A 7,789-nucleotide genomic window follows, 5' to 3' on the forward strand; every position below is an offset into this window, starting at 1 on the left:
AAATTTGGGGGAGTTTGGGTTGTAGAATCAGCTCACACTTGGACTAAACTGGAGATCTGAGGCCGAACCTGGACACCGGCGATTCCACGTTTGCCGTATCAGGCGTTTGTTGGCGTGCGTTCACGTCCGGTCATGTAATTGGACGCTCATTTGCATTTAATTCCAGCCCTAACGTCAGCTGGCTGTGCCTGAATGTTAAACAGCCTCTAATTAAAGGCGGCGCAGTGAAACACGGCAACGTTTTATTTCTGCCTGACGGGAAATTAAATTCCACTGATTGGACCGCCGGCCGCTCTCCCGCTCGCCGCCTCCATCGGGAAAATAAAAAAGACGAGCTGAGAGGAAATGTGACACGGAGGAGGTTTTATTCCGACGGAGACGTTCGGCTGCAGAGGGGAAATAAATTAAAAAACAGGTTGGCGAGGAAAACGCTGTAGGACGCGTTATTAGTCAACACAATCAATCTGCTGCTTCAAGTGCAACGAGCAGAACTGCAGCCTTTTATCTGGACCAAACAAAAAACAGAAACCAGGTTTCTTACAGGTTTCAACTCTTCACTATTTTATATTTTCATAAAGCTGTCAGATTTCAGGTCAGTTCCTTAAATAGTTTTAGTCCAAAAACCCATCACTGTTATTCCAGGTTAGTCGTAATAATGAAAATGCGACTTAATCCAACTATCTAAACACATTTACAGACAATAGTCTCTTCTCCACTGACCCTCAACTGCACAAATATAACTTGCGCATAAAAATTTACCAAATGGAAAACAACAATTTTGAAAAAAGTCTTGTTTTTGATTAAAATTTTTGCACGGGCAAGAAGTGTTTTTTCCGGGCGTAGCGCAAATGGTATATCACACAAAACTGCAATGGAAAGACCTTTTTCCACAACTAGAGTCACATGATTTAAAAAAAATAGATGTTGATGGACGTACAACAAGAGAAGAAGAAGAGTTTAAAACGTGTGGATGCATTTTTAATTTAGTACAGGACAGAAGGGTACACTGTTAAAAAAAAAAAAAAAAAGTAAAAAAAACCCGTAATATTCCGGCAGCTGGGGTACCAAAAAAATACTGTTAAAAAGGGAAAATAACCATCTCATAAAAATACGGTAATTTTCCATAATTCAAATACAGTTTTTTTGCCCTAACTTTACATGAGATTTTGCATATTTTTTTTTACTTTTTAATGTTTAATAAAGAATATTTACATGTATAAAACGATCCAATTCCCAATAAATATATATATAAATAATTTCAGTCAGACTCAGTTGTCCAATCCACTGATAAAACTGTATTTGGACAGTTTATCAGTGCTTATACATGTTATACATTCACAAAAATACATTTATTCACATTTTTGTTTGTGAAACCTCCTGTAATTACACAAGATATTTGTCAATTAACAAACAAGTCTGGTTCAACACTGACAGAACTAATACTTTGATGGTTAATTGTCAGTAATTTTATCTCGTTTTATTATATATATATATATATATTTTTTTTTTTGTACAGTATTAAACTTTAATTAACAGTTTAATCTCATAAATGGAAAAGAAATATTTGTGAAATTACGATACATTTGCAATGTATTTTAACTGTATTTTTCTGTGAAAAAAAGAAAAAAATTCTTTTAAAAATGGAAATTTTTTGGTTATTTACAGTTACAGTTTTTTCATGTATTTACATTTGACATGTAAAATCACAGTTTGTTTTTGTCATTTCATTGGTATTTTCCTGTATCTTAAAATACAGGAAAAATCTGTAAAATAAACAGTGAAAATTCTGTTAAATTACAGATTTTTTTTTTACAGTGTAATATATAATAATAATAATGACTCTATCTGTAAATCAACACCATATTTACATTCTTTGTCATGTTTATGGAATGACGTTTCGTGTCATCTCGCGATAATAAATAAATCATTGCATTTGTGATTTAATGGAAAAATCGAAATTTCGCACTTTTGTTTTTTTCAACATTTAGTAAATATCGGTAAAGTTTTGCGCAGATGTCCAATGGAAAGGCGACTACAGATGAACTTTATTGATCCCCGGGGGAATTCAGTTTCTTAATTAGCTCAACAAAATAAATAGCTAGTTTTCCAGACGTCCTCCACCTTACCCAGAGTGCACCTCTTCCCCACAGTCCCCAGTGTCCCTCTGTGTCCACTCCACCTAAGTTGATGGGCTGAAGACGGGGCTTCAACTTTCTGAATCCCACCACCGTTTTGGTCTTGGAGGTCTTCAACAGGGGGTGCTTTTATGACTCCAGGACCCTGAACTTCCCATTGTGTCCATTCCTGATATGCGACACAAAAGCTGCGTCATCAGCATATTTTGCGATGTGAAAATTGGCTTAAATTCAGATGTGCAATGTGAACGTAAAGGGAGCCAAGACAGTGCCCTGTGGAACCCCAGTGCTGCTGATTACTGTCTGAGATACACCGTTCCCCAGTTTAATGACTGGTGCTCTTTCCGGCAGGTGGTCTGCGATCCTGGAAACAAAGAGAGATCCACGCCCAATGTTTGGAGCTGCTCTCTGAGTATTATGGGATGGATTGTATTGGATGCACTTGAAAAATCAAGGTTGCTTCAGTTTCCGTTGCAGCGGTTCGGTCATTTTAGGATGTGTTTTCCTGAGCATGGCCTCATTTTACCGAACAGCAGCAGAAAAAATTTGAAACCAACATTCTTCATTCTTTCGGGACTAAACTGTAACTCAGAGCTCGGTGACGATAAACATGTTCACATCAGATATTGATTAAATAATTTTTTCTACACAACGTAAAGGTTTCATTTTGTCTCAGTGTTGAAGAGTGTTTATTCGTACACTCATGAAAGTTGTTACTTTGATAGTTTTCATCTATTTGCGTCATTTTAGGTCATTTTACTTTCATCTTATTTGTCTCGTTGCATCTTTTTCATATTTTTGTTCTCATTGTGTCTTTTTTTTTTCTGCCGTTGTGTTTCGTCTTGTTGCATGGTTTGTCTTTTTGTTTTGGTCGTTTTTATTCTTATCTTGTCTTTTTTCTGTCTTTATCGAAAATGTTTGGCTTTTCCGTCCTGTTGGATTGTTTTGTCATTTTTGTAAAAAAAAAAGAAAAAAACATTTTTAGTCTTGCTTCTTTTTGTATCTTAAGCCTTTTTTTGTTGTTGCATTTTTTGGTCCTATTCGTCTTGTCTTTTTTTTTTTTTGTCTTCTTGCACCTTTTGTGTGTTTTGTTTCTTTCTCTTGTGTCTCACACATCTCTAACTGTTTTGTCTTTTTTATTCTTGTTGTCTTTTATATGCTGTCTGTTTCATTTTGCTTTTTTTGTAAAATCTTTTATTGTTTTTTTGTTGTCACATTGTTTGTTTTTTATTTTATTATTCTTGCCTTTTTTGGTCATATACAATTTTTTTTTGTCTTGTTGCATCTTTATGTGTTTTTTGTCTATTTGTTTGTCGCATTTTTGTCCTTTTGTCTTTTGATGTTTTTGGGTCTTTTTTGTTCAATTTCTTTTGTCGTCTGTCAATTTCTGTCTTTTGTATTTTTTTTCTGTTGTGTCTCATTACATTCTGCGTTTTATTGTCGTCTTGTTGTCATCTGTTTTATTCAGTTTTGTTTTAATCTTTTTGCAACTTCTGTCTTTTTGTGTTATTTTTCTCATCTTGTCTTTTTCTGCTGTTTTGTTTTGTCTTCTGTCTTTATCAAAAAATGTTTGACTTTTCCATTTGTTGGATTGTTTTGTCATTTTTGTAAAGAAAAGAAAATTTTTAGTCTTGTTTCTTTTGTATCTTGAGCCTTGTTTGTTGTTGCATTTTTTTTGTCCTATTCATCTTGTCCTTTTTTTTTGTCTAATTGCATCTTTTGTGTGTTTTCTTTCTCTTGTGTCTTGATACATCTCTAAATGTTTTGTTCTTTTTATTCTTGTGTCTTTTATATGCTGTCTGTTTCATTTTTGCTTCTTTGTAAAATCTTGTGTTTTGTTTTTTGTCAGATCGTTTGGTTTTTATTTTTATTTTGTCATTCTTGGCTTTTTTTGTGTCATATATTTTTTTTTGTCTTTTTTTTGTCTTGTGCATCTTATGTGTTTTTTGTCTATTTTGTTTTGTTGCATTTTTGGTCCTTTTTTGTCTTTTAATGTTTTTTTTTTGTCTTTTTTGTTCAATTTTCTTTTGCCTTGCATCAGTTTTTGTCTTTTGTATTTTTTTCCCTGTTGTGTCTCATCACATTTCTGTATTTTTATTCTCCTCTTGTTGTCATCTGTTTTATTCGGTTTGTTGTAATCTTTTTGCGGCTTTTTTGGGGGGTTTTGTTTTTTTGTCTTTTGTCTTTTTTTTGTAAATTTTTTTGTCCGGTTTGATCTTCTTTCATCTATTTTTGTCTATTTCTGTTTTAGGTAGCCGATATACAGGGGATAAACTAATAGAGCAAATCGACGCCTTCACAGTTGTTGCCATTAGCTGCTCCGCTAATGTTTGCGGCTTCGTGTTTTTGTCGTTTCCGTGGCGACACTGACTCTGAGAAACGAAACCAGAAACGAGAGCCTGTCCCTTTAAGTGGTGATAAATGAGGCGTCCGGCGGTGTCGGGTTTTCATCGCCATCACACCACAGACACGCTCGAACACACACACACACACACACACAGACACGCTCAGACACACACACACACAACCACACACAGACACGCTCAGACACACACACACACACACACACACACACAGTTCCGTTCGCTGCAGTCTCCTTTTGTCTTCACCCTGTGTGTATTTTTCAATGAGTGTCTGTGTAGAATAGTGTGGTACCTGTGGTTGGTGTCTGTATAACTGCTTTAATGTGTGTGTGTGTGTGTGCGTGTCTACAGAGCGCCAAAGCCGAGGGCGGCAGATTGAATTGCTAATGCACCGCAGGGAGTGTGTGCGTTTGTGTGTTTGTGTGTGCTGTGTGTGTGCTGTGTGTGCGTCTGTGTGTGCGTCTGTGCTGTGCGTCTGTTGCGTATTAAGGGTGTGTGTGTGTGTTGTGTGTCTCTATTGTGTATTTTTGTGTTTGTGTGTGTGTGTGTTATCCAGGGGCCATGTGACTGGGCTGTGTGTCTGTGTGTGTGTTGGTGTGTCCGTGTGCGTCTGTTGGTGGGTCTGTGTTGTGCATCTGTTGTGTGTTGTGTGTGTGTTGTGTGTCTGTTTAGTCAAGTGCTGCTGCTGGTGAATATTTAACGATCTGAGCCTCCAGCATTTATTGAGGTTGGTGAAGAGATGATTCGCCGGTCTGTGTACACAGCGTTGTGTTGGTGCGTGTGTGTATGTGTGTGTGTGTCTGTCGACGTGTGCGTGTGGTTGGTGTGGCCTGTGTTTATGTGTGCTGTTTTATGTCCGTTTTAAAATCTGTTTTATGTCGGTTTTATGTGGTTTTATGTCGGTTTTATGTCTGTTTGTTATGTCAGTTTTAGGTCGGTTTAATCTCAGTTTATATCAGTTAAATATCGGTTTTATGTCAGTTTCATGTTAGTTGAATGTCCATTTTTATGTCAGTTTCTGTCGGTTTAGGTCAGTTTTATGTTGGTTTAAAATCTGTTTTAAGTTGGTTTTATGTCGTTTTATATCCGTTTTATGTCGGTTTTATGTTTGGTTTTTATGTCAGTTTAATGTCAGTTTTAGGTTGGTTTTATCTCAGTTTTCTATCAGTTAAATGTCGGTTTTATGTCAGTTTCATGTTAGTTGAATGACCATTTTATATCAGTTTTCTGTTGGTTTTATGTCAGTTTTAAGTTGGTTTAAAATCTGTTTTATGTTGATTTTATGTCACTTTTATATCTGTTTGTCAGTTTTATGTCCCTTTATTTCAGCTGAATGTCCATTTTTAGTCAGTTTTCTGTCAGTTTTCTGTTGGTTAAAATCTGTTTTAAGTTGGTTTTATGTCAGTTTTTTATCCGTTTTTATGTTGGTTTTATGTCTCTTTTTATGTCAGTTTTAATGTCAGTTTTAGACTGGTTTTATCTCAGTTTTATATCAGTTAAATGTCGTTTTTTACGTCAGTTTCATGTTAGTTGAATGTCCATTTTATATCAGTTTTCTGTCGGTTTATGTCAGTTTTTAAGTTGGTTTAAAATCTGTTTTATGTTGGTTTATGACGGTTTTATATCTGTTTATATGTCAGTTTTATGTCCCTTTTATTTCAGTTGAATGTCCATTTTTATGTCAGTTTTCTATCGGTTTTATGTTGGTTTAAAATCTGTTTTAAGTTGGTGTTTATGTCGGTTTTATATCCGTTTTATGTTGGTTTTATGTCTGTTTTATGTCAGTTTTAATGTCGTAAATGTTGGTTTTATGTCAGTTTTATGCCAGGTTGAATGTCCATTTTTATGTCAGTTTTTTCAGTTTTATGTCGATTTTATATCACTTTTATGTCGGTTTTGTCAGTTTTATGTCAGTTAAATGTTGGTTTTATGTCAGTTTTATATCAGTTAAATGTTGGTTTTATGTCAGTTGAATGTCCATGTTTATTTCAGTTTTCTGTTGGTTTTGTCAGTTTTATGTCAGTTTTATGCCAATTTTAAATCCGTTTTATATCCGTTTTTATGTCGGTTTTATGTCTGTTTTTATGTCAGCTAAGTGTCTGTTTAATGTTAGTTGAATGTCAGTTTTATATCAGTTTTATGTCAGTTTTATGTCATTTTTATATCAGTTAAATGTTGGGTTTATGTCATTTAAATTTCTGTTTTATGTCAGTTTTATGTCTATTAAAAGTCCATTTTTTGTTGGTTTTATATCAGTTTTATGTCAGTTTCATGTCTGTTTAATGTCAGTTTTATGTCTGTTAAATGTCCATTTTTATTTCAGTTTTATGTTTTTTTTTATGTCAGTTAAATGTCAGTTTTATGTCATTTAAATTTCTGTTTTATGCCTGTTTTCTGTCAATTAAATGTCATTTCTTTGTTGGTTTTATGTCAGTTGTATGTCTGTTAAATATTGGTTTTATGTCCATTTTATGTCAGTTTTATGTCGGTTTTATGTCAGTTAAATTTTGATTTTATTTCCATTTTATATCAGGTGAATGTCAGTTCTATGTCCATTCTAAGTTCATTTTATGTCGGTTTTATGTCAGTTAAATGTTCGTTTTTATGTCAGTTTTTTATCAGGTTTTTTTTTGTTTAATGTCTGTTTTATGTTGTTTTATGCTGGTTTTAGTCATTTTCTTATAATTGTTAACTGAATCTGAAAAAAAAAAATTACATAAATTAAAAGCAAACTTGAAATAATTTACATGTGAAATGTTGCCTTTTACAAAATCTGAAGAAATTACTCATTTACATTTTTTTCAGTCACATGAACACAGCTCTTTAGTTTTACAGCCTTATTGCGACTGGTGTTTTATTTCATCACGTCTTTTGTTGTTGTTTTTTTGTCATTTTCATGTTTGGAATTCATTCGATTTTACATTGTTTGTTTTATGTAAATGTATTGAAAATTTGAACTGAATTTTAGTAAAAGTTGGCGACAAAAAAGAATTCAGGCGGAAAGAAGATAAATCTGAAATGGACCTGCAGTGAAATGTGATATTTTCCTGTCGTTGTTTCCCTCGGCTCTCATCGGTCAAAGTGAGGGCGAGCGAGGACGAGTGAAAGAGAGGGAGGAGTTCTTTAGTGTTTTCACGTAAACAAGGAGGCGGGAGGTGAAAGGTCAGACGACAGGTGAAAGGTCAGACGACAGGTGAAAGGTCAGACGACAGGTGAAAGGTCAGACCAGAGGTGAAAGGTCGGGGGCGCTGACCGCACCAAGCAAACAGAAAGAGAGAGAGAGAGAGAGAA

The sequence above is a fragment of the Sphaeramia orbicularis genome, chromosome 2, assembly GCF_902148855.1.
Source record: "Sphaeramia orbicularis chromosome 2, fSphaOr1.1, whole genome shotgun sequence".
NCBI classification, from domain to species: domain Eukaryota; kingdom Metazoa; phylum Chordata; class Actinopteri; order Kurtiformes; family Apogonidae; genus Sphaeramia; species Sphaeramia orbicularis.